At 44.6% G+C, this 22,612-nt stretch overlaps 1 non-coding gene across 1 annotated transcript; it reads left to right on the plus strand.

Moving 5' to 3' along the window:
- Window positions 1-22,101: 22,101 nt before the first annotated feature.
- Trnas-aga (transfer RNA serine (anticodon AGA)) lies at window positions 22,102-22,177 on the plus strand. Its single transcript has one exon. It is a non-coding gene; the product is annotated as a tRNA-Ser (tRNA).
- Window positions 22,178-22,612: the final 435 nt, after the last annotated feature.

The raw sequence follows: 22,612 nt of genomic DNA on the forward strand, positions 1-22,612 counted from the left end.
GCCCATCGACACAGGTTGTGAAGCTCCGCCAGAATACAGTAACTCTTAAATAATACGTCATTAAGATCCCAGGCACCAATTTGCTACATGCGACGACGCTGTCGTTCTGTTGCGGTCGATATAATTAGTGTAATATTTACAGACCATTTGATTTGCAGTCACAGAAAATGATGAGAAACACATAAATACCTGCCTCCTCTCAATTTACATTTCTTATCATTCAATTTGAAAGACAAAAATTTGATTACAACGTTTAATAAGTCGGCTGTCGTCATCTTATCGAATCACTTGCCAAGGAAAGAAAAATAAATAAATTACTCCCTTCTTTATCACATGCTTGTCATTCCTTCTTTCTAAATCAAGAAGATTAAAAAGTAATTGTTCGTTCTGCTTATCGAGGTTATTACACAGTCGGAAAACAAATCGCGTGATACATACTTTTATAACTCTTGAAGTTTCATGCAATGTTTAAAAGCATCCCTTCATTAAAATTTCTTACAGTTTAGAAAATATTTTATGTAGAGGAGGTGACATGCTGACAATGGAAAGGCCCACATTTCTGTATGGGAGGCGGTATCTAAAAGATAACGTTGTATATATACATTTGAAAGTGGGCAATGACAGGGCATATCATAGAAGTTATGAAAGTATTTACAGATGTACAGGTACACCCCCAAATCAAATAAAAATTTAATCTTGTTCTATTCCTACTATGCTGTACACACAAATCAGTAAAATTTCGTTATTTCCTTTCCCTTTTGATGCAGCAATTTCAGTTCCTAAAAGTGTATTAGGCTTTCGTCCCGTTACTACGTTACCTATTTACATCTACACCCATATCTATTTCCTGCAAGCTAGTTTAATGGCCATGGCAGTTGATTCTTCCCATTCTACCTCATAATGGGGTTCCTTGTATAATTACATCTGTGTGCAGTTTAATCAGTCAAAACTTGTCTCAGATACATAGGAGGTTTTAGTATATTCTTAGATGGCTCACATAATACTGGTTCCTGAAACTTTGGTGGGATAATTGGCACCTGACAGTTGATGTTCTTGAGCACTTCCGAGACGCTCTCCAATCGGTCGAACAATGTTGTCACTATTCGTCATTCTCCCCTTTGTTTACGTTAAGTATCCCCTTTTATCCCTTTTCGGTGAGTCTCACACACTTGATAATATTATAGGATGGGTCGCATGACTGTTTTGTAAGCAGTCTCCTTTGTAGACTTAATATTTACCTACGACGGAGCCTGTGTTATCGTTCCATTTCACATCCCAACAAACTGCTGCGCTCAGGTATTTGTAAGAGCTGACAGTCCAACTGTGACTGATTCTGTAGTCATCTGAACACTTAAAACAAGTTGCCAATCTTTGCTCCGCGTCAAAATGTTATAAGGATGTTACTGAATAATAGTGAAGTTCTTTTTCGTGTAGTACATCAGTACAGATAACTGAATCATTCGCAAAAGTGTGATGTTACTACGAATACTGTCTGTCAGATTATTAACATACGACACAAACAGCATGAATTACTTCTCCCTCTGTAGATGACATGTTACGTCCTCCCTACCAAGAAATCCTCAATCCAGTCACAAATTTAGTTTGCTAGCCTCACTTGGTCCAAATAAGTGTCACTTTCGTTAATAAGCATCGGAGAGCTGTTGAGACCTTTCTGGCATTGTTCTTTACTCACCCTACCATATACATACACGTGTTAGAGGGAGGCAACCACCAACAAACTCTACAAGGACCTTCTCCAGGAAGCTAAACAGAGGTTGGGCCCGCATCCCATATCTCATAATTTAGTATAGTGGATACTAAGCAAGCTGAACTGTGACACACTATTTCTGTCAAGGCATATCTCACACCTCATCCCCGGAATAGGTCTCTCCTACTTTCTAAATTTCGCAAAAGCTCTCGGACACTTTTTTCTGAGCTAACGCTCCTATAAGAAAGTATACTGCGTGGGAATAGTTTAGCCAGTCTGGGGTTTGTTTCAATGTATATTCAACTCTGCAGCGGTTTATGCACTGTTCAAACTTCTGGAAAGATGAATATTATATTGGTAGGTCTTAAGATCCACCTTTGTATCTGAGTCGGTGAGTACATTACCTGCGAAAGGAAAGATTCCGGGTTCAAAACACTTACAATAAGTCATAAAATACTCCGTAGCTGAATGAAATACACTACTAGCCATTAAAATTGTTACACCACGAAGATGACGTGCTACAGACGTGAAATTTAACCGACAGGAAGAAAATGCTGTGATATGCAAATGATTAGCTTTTCAGAGCATTCACACAAGGGTGGCGCCGGCGGCGACACCTACAACGTGCTGACATGGGGATAGTTTCCAACAGATTTCTCATTCACAAACAGCAGTTGACCGGCGTTGCCTGGTGAAACGTTGTTGTGACGCCTCGTGTAAGGAGGAGAAATGCGTACCATCACGTTTCCGAGTTTGATAAAGGTCCGATTGTAGTCTATCGCGATTGCTGGATCCCGACGGCCTCGTATCACTAGCAGTCGAGATGACAGGGATTTTATCCGCATCGCTGAACGGATCGTGCAGCCACGTCTCGATCCCTGAGTCAACAGATGGGGAAGGTTGCAAGACAACAACCATCTCTTCTCTTTCTGCAGCATGGGCTATCAGCTAGGAGACGGTTGGCTCCGGTTACCCTTGACACTGCATCACAGACTGGAGCACCTGCGAGGGTGTACTCAACGACGAACCTGGGTGCACGAATGGCAAAACGTCATTATTTTCGGATGAATCCAGGTTCTTTTTACAGCACCATGATGGTCGCATCCGTGTTTGGCGACATCGCGGTGAACGTACATTGAAGCGTGTATGCCGGCCTGGATGACCGAGCAGTTCTAGGCGCTACAGCCTGGTTCGAATCCTACCTCGGGCATGGAGGTGTGTGATGCCCTTAGGTTAGTTAGGTTTAAGTAGTTCTAAGTTGTAGGGGGCTGATGACCTCAAAAGTTAAGTCCTATAGTGGTCAGAGCCATTTGAACCATTTGTGAAGCGCCATACTGGCGTATCACCCAGCGTGATGGTATGGGATGCCATTGGTTACACGTTTCGGTCACCTCCTGTTCGCATTGACGGCACTTTGAACAGTGGACGTTACATTTCAGATGTGTTACGACCTGTGGCTCTACCCTTCATTCGATCCCTGCATTTAATCAGGATAATGCACGACCGCATGTTGCAGGTCCTGTAATGGGCCTTTCTGGATACAGAACATGTTCGACTGCTGTCCTGGCCAGCACATTTCCAGATCTCTCACCAATTGAAAACGTCTGGTCAATGGTGGCCGAGCAACTGGCTCGTCACAATATGCCAGTCATTACGCTTGATGAACTGTGTTATCGTGTTGAAGCTGCATGGGCAGCTGTACGTGTACACGCCATCCAGGCTCTGTTTGACTCAATGCCCAGGCGTATCAAGGCCGTTATTACGGCCAGAGGTGGTTGTTCTGGGTACTGATTTCTCAGGATCTATGCGCCCATATTGCGTGAAAATGTAATCATATGTCAGTTCTAGTATAATATATTTGTCCAAGGAATACCCATTTATCATCTGCATTTCTTCTTGGTGTAGCAATTTTAATGGCGAGTAGTGTATTCATTCTGGATTAAACAAGTTTCGCCAGTTAACTGATATAGTGCGAACGTTAATTAATGACAAACAAAAGCCTTCTCGTTGCTATAGTGATAAGGTTTTCACACAGCCGCTTCTACAAGGGAGACGCGATCCAGAGGTACCAAAATCACGGAAGCGAGGACTGGAGAAGAACTGGGAAGGAAGATGATCGCGGACTTTACAAGCGGAACATTTCAGAATCGTCTTACGTTATTTGGGGAAAACGCAGGAAACATAGTTCTCGGGGGTTAGAGCCTCGCTGCTCCCGAATACAAAACGTGCACATAATGTGTTCTCGTCTGCAGCTGAGATGTTACGAGGATATCCGTGTCAGTCAGGTGAAAATTAATCCCTGTACAACAATGCTCATTACGTTATTGTTGTTCCCCCATCATAACATCTTTTTTGTCAGAACTGTGCCACTGATCAGTTTGTAACGTACTCGTACAAGACATCAAGTCGTATCTAGTGAATGAGAAACGATCACTTCATGCATATTACAGGTTCAATTTTTATAGTGTCCTTATTGATACAATATTTACCACTTCGTACGATAACAGAAGTTGTAGAAAAATTACTAGCGCACATTTTACAATTCGTGTCCTTACTTTAAAATTGCTGTCAGATCTAGGCTGCTGGCTTCTAAGAAACGGAACAATGTTGTGCTCGGGGTGATGACGGGCCAAATTTTACAGTTGCCTAAAGATTTTCTCGATGTGTTTCTGGGTGTAGGAAGACGCGAGCACTCACGGACAAAAGTGAAGGAAGTTGCGGACAAAACTCAGTGCTGAGTGACAAGCATCACTACCGGAGCTCACCCATTTTCACACCATTTAACTGTCGGATTTAGCTTGTTATGTTTTCTATATTAGTCGCCTATTAAATTTTGGTGTTTTGTCTTCTAAGACTAAGGTTCAGCGTCTTTGCGTTTAGTTTCACAATCTGATTAGCTGACTCCTTTCATTTACAAAGTTAGCCGTGCTGCGAAGAGAAAAACGAATCGAAACGAAAACAGTACTTTATTTCCTTGGAACGAAGCTTGCTCGTGAATATAAGGTGGAATTAAAGCCTGGTGATAGACGGCCGCATTTTATTTCATCATTTATTTTGGACAGTCAGAGCTTGAAAGGAGCAAGCAGATAACTTAAGTAAACAGCCTACCGGCGGTCCAGCGCGTGCTTTCTCCTCGCCATCAGTGAGAGTCAGCATCTGCCGTGCTCAGCTAAACTTGTCACTTAATTACAGTGCAAACATTTTACTGTCGTCGTTTTCCTCCAAGCACACGATAATCTAAACTTTGTTTTAACGGAAACACATTGCCGAATGACATAAGGTGACGTTAAAATTTTCGGTTTGTTTTGAAAGAGACGGACCTTGCACGCCATTCTGACTTGAATAAAATCCTTTGAGCTCCTCAATTCGAGCTTAAATAAAGACAAACAAGAGCTGCTGTAGCACAAACAGGTGAAAGACGTTAAACTTTATTCCGTATAAATATTGGAAACATACCGGGGCACACATAAGTCCCACTTGTATGGAGTTTCTCGTGCAGAATCCCTCTTGTAGCTGTACTTAGAATACAGACACGAGAAACGAACAATACAACCTTTGATAAAAGGTATTTATCTACAGAATGTGAACAATTGAAAAAATGAGAGCTCCAATGTAGTGTTTCAGAACAACAAAAACTGAGCAAGTGTAAGCAGACAGTTACTCAAAGTCATTTAAGCGCCTGAAAAAGGAAGAAATGTCCGGAGAGCAGCTGCAATATGACTTTATTCATTCATACTGAATTACTAGGATGACCCATTGTCATCTTATGCCATGAAGCATTAAACAATTGTAAATTCTTGCGAATTTTAATTCTTCGTGATATACGATGACACTGGTTCTCCCCAGAAAATCACAAGGACTGTTTAGATCGTCCAGAAGACGATAATGCTATCACAACTATAGAAAATGTAATAAAGCAGAAATTTTGCAAATTTCTCTTTATTTTACGCTCAAATTAGTAGCTTTTTGATCATTTTTTAGGATTTACTGAATGAGATGTTAGAACGGTTACATGTACGACGTCATTATCTGCTGATAATCTTTCTCCATTCCCTTATTACGCCAGTCTTCAGTAGGCAAGTATAATCGAGAAACGAAAGTACATTCTCTTGACGGGATGGTTGAAGCTCCAGTAGAATAATTATTTCAGACATTGGTGGTCATTAAAATTGCAGCAGCAAGAAGGTTAACAAATAATGAAATTTTACTTATTGTGTGTATACAGCGTAGCAGGAAGAATACATGATTAAAATGGTCGGTAACCAGATAATTTTTGAACTCCAAATGGTTCAAATGGCTCTGAGCACTATGCGACTTAACATCTGAGGTCATCAGTCGCCTAGAACTACTTAAACCAAACTAACCTAAGGACATCACACACATCCAAGCCCGAGGCAGGATTCGAACCTGCGCCCGGAGCGGTCGCTCGGCTCCAGACTGTAGCGCCTAGAACCGCACGACCACTCCGGCCGGCCATCTCATAACAAACGAGATGTTTTGTGTGCTTGTCCAACGCTATGTGTCACGTATGAATGATTATCAAATTGGTCTCCTTTCACAACTTTCGTGTGATTGAACATGCTACTGCTTCCGTTCCAAAGAAATATGCAACGAGAAAAATTGTCAAAATCAAAGTGGCATTCACCTTCAAAACAAACACACTCTTCTACGTATTTAAGGTTCATATTTTTTATTTATGGCCGATATTCGTCGAATTTAATAATCCCAGTACAAAACAAGGCAGGTTCAAAATGTTCAAATGTGTGTGAAATCTTATGGGACTTAACTGCTAAGGGCATCAGTCCCTAAGCTTACACACTACTTAACCTAAATTATCCTAAGGACAAATACACACATCCATGCCCGAGGGAGGACTTGAACCTCCCCTGGGACCAGCCGCATAGTCCACGACTGTGGCGCCTAGACAGCTCGGCTAAAACCGATCGGCAACAAGGGAGGTGCTTACACATGTGAGACTCAGTATCGTATGTCATGCTTGTAAAATACTAACGCAAATTATCTAAAGAAAGGTGGAACAACTGGTAGGAGACCTGGAGGAAGATCAGTTTGTGTTCCGTAGACATACAAGTGAAACATTTTGAAGTATACTACAACCCTCCACGTATCGCTCCCGTACGGACCGCGAAGCCTAGATTATACTAACTGCAAGGCACATACAGGTATTCAGTCAATTATTTTTCCCAGCTAATGTGGCCGTGCTTGTCCAGCGAATAGAGTGCTAGACTCTGTCCCTGGAGGTCCCGGGTTCATCCCGGATAGGGACGGGGAATTTTCCTCGTTTCAGTCCCTCGACTACTGCCCCGGGTCCATTCAGGCTATACGTGTATTACGCTCCCCTCTCCGAGATGTCTGATGAACGGCATGTTGTGCTGGATTGCGAGTTTTCCTTGCTGTTTGTTGCACTACGCTCCCTTACACAATAGTGGCGTTCACATGATCTGTAAACATCTTTCATTATACTAGTAGAATAGTAGTAGCACCCGCTACACGTCACGTCATTCACATTCACATTCGCACGCTATCATCTTCATTACTGCCACGATTATGTTAACGGCACCTGGGGGGGGGGGGGGGGGGGGGCAGCGGAGATACTGATGTATTTTTCATGTTGGCAGATGATACTGTATTCAGTGTTGCTCCAGTGGTTCTTCCATGCATTTACCTTCCAGAAAATGTGCTGGGCTTCCGTTTTTATTCCTTGTTCTGCCATTTATTGGACTTCGGTCAAGCCTCTTTAAGGAACCTAAAGAACGCCTCAGCACATATTGTCGTAATACTTCCGAAATCAATTATCAGGAAAGCATACGCTTATGTGGTCCGAAACACCCTTGCGAATCTGAGGATTACAACCCTCTATCCACGTCGTGGGGTCTGCCAGTTACGCGCGCAGTCATGTGTGCATCTTTGTTGCGATGTCCATAATGGCCACTGAAATGGCAACGTGTTACGTCTACATCGCAAGCAGCGGCGCCCTCTAGTTAGAACAGAACTCAGTATATCGTTCGTAATGGAGAGCCATCGTCATAAGGGAAGGCACTCTCTAGGTGCTGCTGCTGCTGCCGTTTCTCAGGATATTCACCATGCGATCAAAAGTATCCGGACACCTCCAAAAACATACGTTTTTCATATTAGGTGCATCGTGCTGCCATCTACTGCCAGGTACTCCATATCAGCGACCGCAGCAGTCATTAGGCATCGTGAGAGAGCAGAATGTGGCGCTCCGCAGAACTCACTGACATCTAACGTGGTCAGGTGATTGGATGTCACTACTGTCATACGTCTGTACGCGAGATTTCCACTCCCCTAAACATCCCTCGGTCCACTGTTTCCCATGTGATAGTGAAGTGGAAACGTGAAGGGACGCGTGCAGAACAAAAGCGTACAGGCCGAACTCGTCTGTCGACTGACAGAGACCGCTGACAGTTGAAGAGGGTCGTAATGTGTAATAGGCAGATATCTATCCAGACCATCACACAGGAATTCCAAACTGCATCAGGATCCACTGCAAGTACTATGAAAGTTGGGCGGAAGGTGAGAAAACTTTGATTTCATGGTCGAGCGGCTGCTCATAAGCCATACATCACACCGGTAAATGCCAAGGGACACCTCGCTTGGTGTAAGGAGCGTAAACATTCGACGATTGAACAGTGGAAAAACGTTGTGTTGAGTGACGAATCACGGTACAAAATGTGGCGATCCGATGGCAGAGTGTGGGTAAGGCGAATGCCCGGTGAACGTCATCTGCCAGCGTGTGTAGTGCCAACAGTAGAATTCGGAGGCGGTGGTGTTATGGTGTGGTCGTGTTTTTCATGGATGGGGCATGCACCCCTTGTTGTTTTGAGTGGCACTATCACAGCACAAGCTTACATTGATGTTTTAAGCACCTTCTTGCTTCCCACTGTTGAAGAGCAATTCGGGAATGGCAATTGTATCTTTCAACACGATCGAGCACCTGATCATAATGCACGGCCTTTAGCAGAGTGGTTACGCGGAAATAACATCCCTGTAATGGACTGGCCTGCACGGAGTCCTTATCTGAATCTTACAGAACACCTCTGGGATGTTTTGGAACGCCGACTTCGTGTCAGGTCTCACTGACCGACATCGATACATCTCCTCAGTGCAGCACTTAGTGAAGAATGTGCTGCCATTCCCCAAGAAACCTTCCACCACTGATTGAACGTATGCCTACGAGAGTGAAAGCTGTCATCAAGGCTAAGGGTGGGCCAACACCATATTGAATTGCAGCGTTACCGATGGAGGGCGCCACGAACTTGTAAGTAATTTTCAGCCAGGTGTCCGGATACTTTCGATCACATAGTGTATACAGATAACCTGTGAGGATAGTCTGTAGCCCTATGATGCAGACCGCAGACGACGGACTCGTACGCAGGAGGTTGAAACCACTATAGCTACGATGCCATTAGATTATACGATTTTCTATGTGCACGTAGTCATTTGACGTAGTATACTGGTTATGTGAGTTAAAATTTTTAATTTATGAGTGACCATATGACAGACGACAATAAAGTCGGAACTGATAAATGGTAGATTCTTGTTTTCGTGTACTACGTTTCTAGTGGTCTGTGTGTATGGTTATGCATATGTCTGTACTGACCTATGAAATGTAAGTAACACTCACTTTGTTAGCGCAACGATCTATAGTATGCATAACAAACGAAAATTTAATTATATGAATATGGACAATCGTTCCAGATATGTCACTGAGCAGAGAAGTGTTTAAGTGATGTGGCTTATGGTCATTTTAGTGCAATTGGAATGTGGTTCCAGATTATTGTAGTGATACGCAAAACATGATACATTGAATATACCAACTGTCGGTAGAACGAAGCACTGCGTCTCTGCCACTTGCGTCAGCCCCAAATTCTACCTTGTCTGCTGAAAATGAGCACAGAAATGTGTAGTATTATATTCGTAGTGGTTGCTCCTATTATTGACGTGAATTAGAATGAGAAAATCGGAAAACCCTATCACCTGAGGTAGCCAAGTAACGCGTTTCAGATCAAGTTATTGCTTACCAGCTGTTAAGTTCAAATCGGCCTAATAAATACGTTAATGTTTAAATGTAAATTCAAATAACTGATGTCAAAAGTGAATAATAGGGCACGCAGATAGTCGAAGTGTAAGAAAATTTAACAAGGTGTGCTCCAATATGCATAGCGAAACACTTACGAAAGTTCACTAATAGGGAGTGCGACTAAATTGACTGTATCACTATTCGCAAGAATTTATAGCAAGCAGCTTCGAAATATACTTGCCCCATAAAGATGTAAAGAGCCGATTACTATGGTGAGACGCGAGTCCAAGGCGTGCAATTTATAGCAGTGTGGCGAGGCAAGTCGAGAAAAACTTAAGCACGAATCATACGTACGTCTTGAATGATTAATGAAATTTTATTGCGAGTGTGCATCTACTGCACGCAACCAGGCAACAAGTTACCCCCTCACCATACAGCAATACTGCGACCTGTGGCATTCGACACGATGCGCGTCTTCGCTCCACGCGACGGAACAGAAGAGTATTTATTCAAGCCACCCGCCCGGATAGCCGAGCGCGTTAACGCGCCGTTTCCGGGATTCGTGGACGCGAGACTGACAGGGATCGAATTAATTACCGACAGGGTCGTTCCGTGGCGGCCGCCGCTCTTGGTTTATTGGCTAGTGTTGCTACCTCTGGACCACGGAATCCCGGGTTCGATTCCAGGCCGGGTCGGGGATTTTCTCAGCCAAGGGACTGGGTGTTTGTGTTGTCCTCATCATCTTATCATTATACTGGAAGTGGCGAGATCGCACTGGAAAGAGTGGGAACTTGGCGCTGATGACCTCGATGTTGATGTTGAGCGCCCCAGGTGGTTTCCCACATCCCAGTAGGTGAATAGAGTGCCGGTGCCCACGCTCAGACAGTCGCTGCGCAAACACTTAGAAAACGTTCTCACAATTGCCAATACGATTAGCTCCAGACGCGGACATATGGGGTACAAATATTCCGTCCTAGGAGGTGAATAAGAGACTGATGACGTCAGATGTTTAGTATTTTCAAGCTCTTAATCAGCAGCAGCAGCAATAGTGACTGAAACCGATGCCCCAGCATTCTCATTGAGCAGGCAGTGAGCTCAGAATTCAAAGAAGACTCTCTGGGTGCCTAACAGACTAACCACACAATACCTAAATTGCTTGCAGTCGATACCAGGTACATAACAGCATCTCTGAATCGTAAAATAGATTAAATATTGAACGTTGCAATGTAACAGCCAACTTTCAAGATGCGACACATTTTGTTTATTTTTATGACAAAACTAATCATGTACTTTCCAGAATGAGATTTTCACTCTGCAGCGGAGTGTGCGCTGATATGAAACTTCCTGGCAGATTAAAACTGAGTGCTTCTGCGTTACTAAAGGGATATGGTGACGATCTGTGTCATCGAACCTAATAATAAAAAAAAAAGTTATTCATGCAACTGGTGATGATAACCTTAGACATTTTTTCAGGTCATAGAGCAATGAGCAATGCACACTACGTGTATTTTTGAATAAAACAGAGAAAACTAAGAAGGATGTGCGTAAGTAGGGCCTATAAACGATACTGGTTTGTGGAATGACAGTGTAGTTCTAGGAATAAAGGGAGTACTTTACAATATGAATGAAGCGAATTTGTTACATTTACTGGTGTCGCGGTGAAGGGCCTGCATTGTCATTGATCTCCAAACTGCGTCCAGCCATTTGCATTAGCTTAACCATCGCTTCCTTAAGTCGATTAAGGAGAAAACAGGAATGGTTCCTTTGAAAGGTACATGGCGGGCCTTCATACCCATTCTTGCCTGTCCAAGATTATCGTATTTAGGCGCTTCAGACGTATAATAGAGCGCTTTAGGGATATGGCTGTCAATGAGAACAAGACGTCCAGTGTGCAATCTGTATGCATATCAGGTGGAGCCATCATACATGTGTAACGACTGTCTCCGTATGCCATGAAGAGCACATGTTGGTACTAATGACGTGTGTCGTTTCGGATCAAAAGAGAGATTGTCTGGTTTCTGGCGGCTATCTGAAGTAGTAAAGACGGCCAATCTTGCTTGCGAGACGAATACAGAGCTTACAATCTGTACCATCGTCGGCAGGACGGACTGCAGACCTTTGGTACAGAGCCGAGTGGAGGGTTTGAATCAGAGGCTCAGATGGTTCTGCAACCATGTAGAGTGCAGATTCCTCGACCAGGGGTTTCGGGTTCCGGTTAATAGTCAGGAGTCCATTATACACAGGAGGCCGCTACCCGGGTATCGGGGGTTGCGTAGAGTAGAATGGGCAGCTTTTTAGATTAGAGGCTCTCGGAAACGTTCAGAAAGGGCCTCCATCTCAAAGTGCGCAGGGCAAACAGAGGACGAAGGTAGATCTAGCAACAATCGGTATCGTACGTGTAAACTGTCGTAGCTGTGTTGCAAAAGAACCACAGCTCCAAGTAATGATAGAAAGCAATGAAGTACAAATCGTTATCGGTACTAAAAGATGGCTGAAAGTGAAATTTTTTCAACGATTCACAGAGGTTAGACTAAATATAGTTGGTGCTAAAGCGTTTATTGCTGTTATAAGTCGTTACCCCTGTTGTGAAGCTGAAGTAGATAGGTCCTGTGAACTAGTTTGGGTGGAGCATTAAAATGAATCTGTTAAATTTCGGTTGCATGACAACTCACACATCTAAACGCAGTCATTTCAACTAAATACTTAGGGATTACAATAACGAATAACTTAAACTGGAACGCTCACAAGTATATTGTTGTGTAGAAAGCGAACCGAAGACTGACTTTCATTGTCAGAATACTTAGGAGATGCAACAGGTCTTCTAAAGAGTCTGCCTACACTACGCTTGTCCGTCCTCTTCTGCAATATTGCTGCCCGATATTCGATCCGTATCAGATAGGATTGACGGAGAACATCACAAAGTTTTTCCTCCGAATGCGTAAATATTTTTTGGCACCCACTTGCAAAGGGAGAAATGATCATCGTAATAAAATACGAGAAATCGGAACTCGCAAGGAAAGATGTAAGTGTTCGTTCTTCCTGCTCGCTGTTCGAGAGTGGAACGGTATGGTCTGAAGGTGGTTCGATGAATCCTCTGACAGGCACCTGGCTGTTAATGCAGAGTAGTCATGTAGATGTAGATCATCAATCCGTACTGACGACGTCTTCGACGGAACAGTAGAACCAAACCTTCGTTGCTTCCTTCGTTTCCTAAAGGATAAAATGTTAATGTCGTTAGACTATGGCCCCCCGTCGGGTAGACCGTTTGCCGGGTGCAAGTCTTTCGATTTCACGCCACTTCGGCGACTTGCGCGTCGATGGGGATGAAATGATGGTGATTAGGATTGACATTCTGTCACTCAGCTACCGGGGGCGGACTTCCTAAAGGATGAACAGATATATTCCGTCTTCCCATATTTCCGAAAGGCTTTCGATAATGGGACATATCGTCTAGCGGATATGCGATTTCCTCGATTACGGTTTTGACTAATATTCAAATACTGAGCGAAAGCACAGGCGTGCCACAACGAAGCAGAATGAGGCCTCCGATTTTCTCAATAATACATAAATCATTTATCACAAAATCAGCAACACTAGCGATGCAGTTGCCCACAGACAAGTACGTCGTTAGTTGATCGAAACAAACTGCAGAATAACTTAAAAAACATTTCTATTTGATATAATGAATGGGAGCTCTCCTTAGAAGTGGCTAAACGTAAGATAATAGCTTTAACAAAGAGAAAGAACACATCCGATAACAAGCTTAGTGGTGAAAATCTGAAGTACATCACGTCGTTGAAATGTTTTGGAGTAATACTGGAAAGCTATTTGATATGGGGATCAGTACCCTAATGCTAGTACAACAGCACACTATACAGTGGTTTGCGAAGTTACATGTTAAGTCCAAATTTCAAGGAATGTGCTGAGCCCCTCCTACAAGACAGCATTCCGCAACACACTTTCGTCCCGCGGGTGGTCACGTTTAAGGCATAGTCTGTTGCAACAGGCACGAGCGCCTGCAAGCCGCGCTCACCTCGTACGTTGGTAAATGTTCCGGACAACTACCATACTACACCAACTTGTTGTTCTCGGAGTCTCTTGTAGGAGCCACGAGAGGCGCCCAGTCCGCTGGCAGCAGAGCTCGCTTCCACGACCACGGTGCTGTCATTCTTTTCCTATGCGATGTCACGTGCCCGCTAGTAGCTCGCGCCGTATCCGTGTGCACGAGTGCAGCGTACGACCACGGAACGGCAGATCTGGGCGGTATACACGGACGACATCGCCCTCCTTACGAGACGTCACTGGCCGCTACTCGTACACCGAGGTGTTTAGACCGACAGGACTGGGCAGCGAAGTGGAGGATAGGCTTCGATGCGACCAACAGCCGCGCATTACTGTTCGCCGAGAGACGTCGTCCAGTGACGCCGCAACTGCAGCTCTTCGGTGACCCTGCACAATGGAGTGATGATGCAAAGCACCTTGGCGTCTGCCTCGATACTACGATCACTTGGCAGAAGCAAGTCTGCGATGTTAAACTGAAGGTGCAGCAACAACTCGGCGCACTCTAACGACTCCTGCGTCAAAGACCCACTGAGTCGCTCTACTGTGGCTTGACACTCTTCTGGGCTTGTGTCCGGCCCGTCGTGGACGATGCGAGCGAGGGATGGGGCACCGCGGCTAACTACCACCTACGCTCCCTCCAGCACATGCAGAACGTCGCACTGCGGTGAGTATTTCATTTATCTCGATGGTTTCTGGTAAAACCTCGTGCACGACGCAGCACAAGACATGGAGATCCTTGCTCCCTTCCAATATCACGCCCGCAGAACATACGAGAAGCAAGCGAATTCGCCTCCAAGCTCATCCGCCAACTTGAGTGACTAAATGACGGCAGATACCGCTTTCGGCGGTCCGTGGCCTTACTTGAGAGACAGTAAGGTCATCTTATTATGACCTTGCAATCTGTGTCACTATCTCTCACGAGAAGACGCACCAATACACTGAAGAAATTCACTGAAGAGCCAAAGAAAGTGGTACACCTCCCTAACATCGTGTAGAGCCCACTCGCGCACACAGAAGTGCCCGAACACGACGTGGCGTGGACTCGCCTAATGTCCGAAGTAGTGCTGGAGGGAACTGACGCCATGATTCCTGCAGGGCTGTCCATAAATCCGTAAGAGTATGAGGGGGTGGAATCTCTCCTGGTGGCAAGTGGCAAGGCATACCAGATTGCTCAATAATGTTCATACCTAGGGGGTTTTGTGGCCAGCGGAAGTGTTTAAACTCAGAAGATTGTTCCTGGAGCCACTCTGTAGCAATTCTGGACGTGTGGAGTGTCGCACTGTCCCGCTAGAATTGCGCAAATCCGTCGGAATGTACAATGGACATGAATGGATGCAGGTGATCACACAGGATGCTTACGTAGGTGTCGTACCTAGACGCATCAGTGGTCCCATATCACTCCAACTGCACGGTCCACATCATTACAGAGCCTCCACCAGCTTGTAAAGTCCGCTGCTGACATGCAGTGTCCATGTATTTATGACGTTGTCTCCATACCTGTACACGTCCATCCGCTCGATACAATTTGAAACGAGACTCGTCCGACAAGGGAACATGTTTCCAGTCATCAACAGTCTAGTGTCAGTTTTGACTGGCCCAGGCGAAGTGTAAAGCTTTGTGTCGTGCACTCATCAAGGGTTCGTTAAATACTTCGCACGCTGACACTTGTTGATGTTCCAGCATTGAAATCTGCAGCAATTTGCGGAAGGGTTGCACTTCTATCACGTTGAACGATTCCCTTCAGTCGTCATTGGTTCCGTTCTTGCAGGATCTTTTTCGGACCGGAACGATGCCAGAGATTTGATGTTTTACCAGATTCCTAATATTCACGGAAGACTCGTGAAATGGTCGTACGGGATGTGGTGTCATCGCCAGACACCACACTTGCTAGGTGGTAGCCTTTAAATCGGCCGCGGTCCGTTAGTATACGTCGGACCCGCGTGTCGCCACTATCAGTGATTGCAGACAGAGCGCCGCCGCACGGCAGGTCTAGAGAGACTTCCTAGCTCTTGCCCCAGTTGTACAGTCGACTTTGCTAGCGATGGTTCACTGACTTCTACGCTCTCATTTGCCGAGACGATAGTTAGCATAGCCTTCAGCTACGTTATTTGCTACGACCTAGCAAGGCGCCAGTATCCGTACTATTGATATTGTGAATCATGTACCATAAAGAGCGACGTTCGTCATTAATGAATTAAAGTTACGTATTCCATCAGATACGTCCGTTTTTCTCAATTCTAATTCCGTTGTCATGTTCCAGACCTCACGCCATCCTGCGTGAGCTAAAACGCGTGCATTTCGGCCTCCTTTACTAACACGGTTGGCTCTCCTGCCAACCACAACACGGGAAAATCTCCACTTCATCGCTACCTCAGAGATGCTGTGCCCCATCGCTCGTGCGCCGACTATAATCCACGTTCAAAATCACTTAAATCTTGATAACCTGCCATTGTAGCAGCAGTAACCGATGTAAAAACTGCGCCACACTCTTGTTTTATATAGGCGTTGCCGACCGCAGCGCCGTATTCTGCCTGTTTACATAGCCCTGTATTTGAATGCGCATGCCTATAGCAGTTTCTTTGGCGCTTTAGTGTAAATGAAGAGTACTACACACTGCTGTTGCAGTAAATGCCCAAAAATAAACACTGTCTTACATCTTTCACCCCCAGAAAGAGAAGAAAGCGACAGCAGAATAGCAGATCGGTTTTAGTAATCGAATGAGTCATTCCTTCGAGTTATCTGGGTCAGGCAGCGACCACAGCACTGATTCAGAAACAGTTAGGGACCATCGTCGGACAGTCGCCATACTCTGCTAAACTTCAAATCCCGTCCGAGCTTAGGGCAGTGACATTACTTCCGCAAACCTGAGCCTTACGCCAACCAAATGCATATTGTTCTCCTTTGCCGAGACCAAGTCTAATTGTTTTATTACCTCCAGAACATTGGAAGTGAACCTGGAACTTTTAGTTACTCACTTTGGCCTTCGTCCACTTGATCATTATTTGCTTTCCTTGCTGTGGACTCAAAGTACCAATCCAACTTAAACTTGTATGTAACTGAAACTCCACAAACGGTACTTGTGTTCTTTAACACTGAATAAACTTCTTCTATATTGTTTACCTCGCAGTGTTCTCGTTGCACCTCAACACGTGCGCAACATATCAGATTAGTGTCGAGGTTACAAAATGTTTTGAGTGTTTCGTACAACCGTTTGGCGACGAGTACATATTCCCACCAGTTCCAGTATTGTCTGTCATAGTTTCGTCCCATATAAGTGGCAACAGGCAACAAGAAATTTTATGCCCTCCGCGCCCCCGTTGACATGGAAAATGCCGAAGGAACCACTCCCACAATGAAACATTTGAAAAGTGATAGCTAAATCCCGATCTTCCTCGGTGAGTAAAAAAATTGGTCTTCCATCAATAGTAGCGAAATTCCATCGCTAAATTCGTAGGTCGCTATGTGAAGGCTTGTCGATTTCCTGCGGACATAGAGACGAGAAAGCTCTCCCAACTTACCACTCCACAGAAAATATTGCTTACATAACTAACTGGCCATTGAGATTCTAATACGACAGCATGGAATACAAAGGAACTACAGCATGTAATACAAAGGACTGACTTAGTTTTTCACTCTCTTTATAAAAAAAGAAATAAAAACTTAGTAATTCTTTTTATATTAAATGTTCGGCATCATTATTTTCTGAGAATAAACAAAAAAACAGTAACTACTTGTTTTAAAATAAAAGGAGAAATGGGTTTCACTCATGTAGTACAAGTTTTGCATTCCCTTTCGTAAAGGTCTCTGTGGCTCTAGCTACACCTGACTTTATCACATCATTCCAGTTGTTACAATGACTTTCCAATATGTCGAAGCATTCTGATTTCAGTGTACAGCATTTAAGCGGATATCAGAGTAGACTTGCAACGTATCTCAGCAACGTGAGAAAACATATGCACAATAACCCTACACTTGTGTATAAGACCTATTTTATTCTCGCTTATCGCAGATGTAAGTAGGGACGTAATTGCTAATGTGATAAAAAAACGGTTCAAATGGCTCTGAACACTATGTGACTTAATTGCTGTGGTCATCAGTCCCTTAGAACTTAGAACTACTTAAACCTAACTAACCTAAGGACATCACACACATACATGCCCGAGGCAGGATTCGAACCTGCGACCATGGCGGTCGCGCGATTCCAGACTGTAGCGCCTAGAACCGCTCGGCCACAGCGGACGGCGCTAATGTGATCATTGGTGCTACTCTGTAAGAAATCTAAAAGTGCGGCTTCAAAGTACACACATTTATTTTAGGAACGTAATTATTCAACATCAAAAAATTGCTGCGAGAATACATGCTTTATGGTCGAGATTAGTAAAGATCAGACGAACATCTTCAATCTACACATACATACCAAGAAAAGTTAATACTTTGTGCAATTTTCTGCAAGTGAGATCTCGAAATCAAGACCACACACGAAAGTTATCGTTACAGCATACGTTTTCAAGGAATGTTCGTTGCAATATCAAATCATAAAAAACATACTGTTGTGGACATTAATCCTTACCGTATTGCCGTCATGGTGTGACCAACTGCAGGCGACTTCACTGCAATAGATCTGCCTAACGTGTATTGGTGTATTATGTTTTTACCTTAGCAACAGCAAACGACATCACAGCAATAGACGGCGCATGCAAAATCTTCAAGTTTAATAAGTTGATGCTGTGCAAATTATGGTAGGAGAGACACAATGCTGAAATGAGTCAAACTGAAGTATCTACTCCAAAGGTGAATAAATCTGCACAGAAGACACCCCAATGATGATATGGAGAAATGCGTTTTTAGGCATTAATTTATGTGATATTATGAACAACAGATGTAAATAGCAACTCTGCGAAAATTTCACAACTTCTGTTAGACATAACTGGACAACATCGCATAGGAAGTCTGATAAATGTTACCACTCTTGGATCTGGTTTTAAAAAGTAGCAGAATAAATTACTTACTGTGTTCGAATGACAAGGCATAGTTTCAAATAATGCAAACTAAATTACATTTTTATGAAAAAGGCGGCCAGTGGTTTACTTTGATGAAACGTAAATTCGTAAATAATAAACCGATAAATACTGGATACGTGATAGTGTCCGAGGAGTTTTGCCAAAAGACGTGTTGCCGGGCAACGTTTAGTTGTACTATGCAGGGCACTGGCGTATAGGCCTGTTGCTCCATTTGTACGTATACTGGAGTGTACGTAGTTACTGCCTCCCATGCCTCTTTCTCTATTGTAAACGTGACAGTGCTGCCACCCCCTCTACGCCTTCACTTTGCCTTAGAACTGTGCGCGAGACTGTCAATATGTAAGGACATATTGGTAAATAAAGGCGTTATCGTACGATTCTTCAATAACTCTACATAAGTCAAACGTCGGCTACTGTCGAATATTAGATGAAGAGCCGGGCAGTGTGGCCGAGCGGTTCTAGGCGCTACAGTCTGGAACCGCGCGACCGCTACGGTCGCAGGTTCGAATTCTGCCTCGGGCATGGATGTGTGTGATGTCCTTAGGTTAGTTAGGTTTAAGTAGTTCTAAGTTCTAGGGGTCTGATGACCTCAAAGTTAAGCCCCATAGTGCTCAGAGCCACTTGAACCATTAGCTGAAGAAAATAATCTATAGACGCGAAGTGGGTTATATACACTGCCGGAAAATAAAAATGTAACACGCTCGAGGACATCTACATCTACATGGATACTCTGCAACGAACTACCTACACAATTCTCTATTACTCCAATCTCGTATAGCGCGCGGAAAGAATGAACACCTGTATCTTTCCGTACGAGCTCTGATTTCCCTTATTTTATCGTGGTGATCGTTCCGCCCTATGTAAGTCGGTGTCAACAAAACATTTTCGTATTCGGAGGAGAAAGCTGATGATTGCGATTTCGTGACAAGATTCCGTCGCAACGAAAACCGCCTTTCTTTTAATGATTTCCAGCCCAAATCCTGTATCATTTCTGTGACACTCTCTTCCATATTTCGCGATAACGTGCTGCCTTTCTTTGAACTTTATCGATGTACTCCGTCAGTTCTACCTGGTAAGGATCCCACACCGCGCAGCAGTATTCTAGAAGAAGACGGACAAGCGTAGTGTAGGCAGACTCCTTAGTAGGTCTAATACATTTTCTAAGTGTCCTGCCAATAAAACTCAATTAATTTTATTCATAAGTGAGGTAACAGGTAGTTCATCATTGTAGGAGCATACTATAACCAAACCAGACCAAATGAAACACACTTCACAGTAAACGGTGCCCAAACAGTCTGATCAATACATAGTTTACCAGCCTCTGGCCGCAACACAAGCGTGTATGCATAAACGTGCCGAATGGATCCTGCAATAGACTGTGTATCTTGCATCTTTGCTCCTCTTTGCAGGCTCTGGTGAACGAGTAAGCTGTCGCTTTGCCGTGTCCCCATAAGTGGTAAACAATGACATTGAAATGGAGGTCGACACAGAAACGCCAGTAATACACTACTGGCCACTGAAATTGCTACACCAAGAAGAAATGCAGATGATAAACGGATATTCATTGGACAAATATATTATACTATAACTGACATGTGATTACATTTTCATGCAATTTGGGTGCATAGATCCTGAGAAATCAGAAATGGTTCGCATGGCTCTGAGCACTATGGGACTTAAACACCTGAGGTCATCAGTCCCCTAGAACTTAGAACTACTTAAACCTAACTAACCTAAGGACATCACACACATCCATGCCCGAGGCAGGATTCGAATCTGCGACCGCAGCGGTTCCAGACTGAAGCGCCTAGAACCGCTCGGCCACCCCGACCGGCTGAGAAATCAGTACCCAGAACAACCACCTCTGGCCGTAATAACGGCGTTGATACGCCTGGGCACAGCTACCCATGCAGTTTCAACAAGATACCACAGTTCATCGAGAGTAGTGACTGGCGTATTGTGACGAGTCAGTTGCTCGGCCACCATTGACCAGATGCTTTCAATTGGTGAGAGATCTGGAGAATGTGCTGGTCCGGGCAGCAGTCGAACATTTTCTGTATCCAGAAAGGCCCGTACAGGACCTGCAACATGCGGTCGTGCGTTATCGTGCTGAAATGTAGGGTTTCGCAGGGATCGAATGAAGAGTAGAGCCACAGGTCGCAACACATCTGAAATGTAACGTCCACTGTTCAAAGTGCCGTCAATGCGAACAAGAGGTGACCGAGACGTGTAACCTATGGCACCCCATACCATCACGTCGGGTGATACGGCAGTATGGCGATGACGAATACTCGTTTCCAATGTGCGTTCACCGCGATGTCGCCAAACACGGATAGGACCATCATGGTACTGTAAACAGAACCTGGATTCATCCGAAAAAATGACGTTTTGTCATTCGTGCACCCAGGTTCGTCGTTGAGTACACCATCGCAGGCGCTCCTGACTGTGATGCAGCGTCAAGGGTAACCGCAGCCATAGTCTCCGACCTGATAGTCTATGCTGCTGCAAACGTCGTCGAACTGTTCGTGCAGATGGTTGTCGTATTTCTCCTCCTTACACGAGGCATCACAACAACGTTTCACCAGGCAACGCCGGTCAACTGCTGTTTGTGTATGAGAAATCGGTTGGAAAGTTTCCTCATGTCAGGACGTTGTAGGTGTCGTCACCGGCGCCAACCTCGCGTGAAAGATCTGAAAAGCTAATCACTTGCATATCACAGCATCTACTTCCTGTCTGTTAAATTTCGCGTCTGTAGCACATCTTCGTGGTGTAGCAATTTTAATGGCCAGCAGTGTACTAGACGTCTTTTCCAAAACTGTTTCACAGAGGGAGATCGCACTGCAGTGCCTACTTCAAATTTTCGCCCGAGCAACAAAGTGGCCGATACAGAATAAGTAACCGTGGGAAGCAGCTAAGACAGTTCAACAGAGGGAAGGCCACTGGGCCTGACGGGAGCCAATACTACGTCGGCACACTCCAAGGCCGACCCACATTCTCACCCATCGACAGTCCCTGTCTATGTCCTCATGTTCGCCAACTTTTAGATGCCCGCCGGAGGTGGAACGATATTGTGCATCAGCACTGAAGGTTGTAGATTCACTGCCCATCGAGGCGAATCAATGATACGAATGCGTGGGTCTGTTCTTTCTGAAAGAACATGGACGGCCACTGCGGATAGGTGTCACTACGTGGGGATGGGGGTCGGCTGGGGAGCGTGCGGCTATAGTACATGCATTTGCGGAAAGCACTGTGTCCGGATGGCGCAGTGGTTAACGCAACTGCCTAGAAAGCAGGAGCTCCCGGGTTCGAGTCCCGATCCAGCAAACAGTTTCACTCGTCGCCGTCGATTCCGCGTAAAGTCCCGATGCAGCTGATATCATCAGTTCCTTGCCTTTCTTCACCCTCCACCTCCAATTCCCATAAAGTACATTACTTCCGTCCGGCCGGTGTGGCCGAGCGTTTCTAGGCACCTCAGTCTGGAACTGCGCGACCGCTACGGTCGCAGGTTTGAATCCTGCCTCAGGCATGGGTGTGTGTGATGTCCTTAGATTAATTAGGTTTAAGTAGTTCTAAGTTGTAGGGGACTGATGACCTCAAATGTTAAGTCCCATAGTGCTCAGAGCCATTTTAAACATTACTTCCTCCTACGTATATCTCGTGAAAATACCGTGAGGATGAAATTAGAGACATTCGAGCCCACACGAAAGCATACAGGCAATCGTTCTTCCCGCGAACTATTCGCGACTGAAACAGCAAATCGGG

The sequence above is a fragment of the Schistocerca gregaria genome, chromosome X (genome assembly GCF_023897955.1).
Source record: "Schistocerca gregaria isolate iqSchGreg1 chromosome X, iqSchGreg1.2, whole genome shotgun sequence".
NCBI classification, from domain to species: domain Eukaryota; kingdom Metazoa; phylum Arthropoda; class Insecta; order Orthoptera; family Acrididae; genus Schistocerca; species Schistocerca gregaria.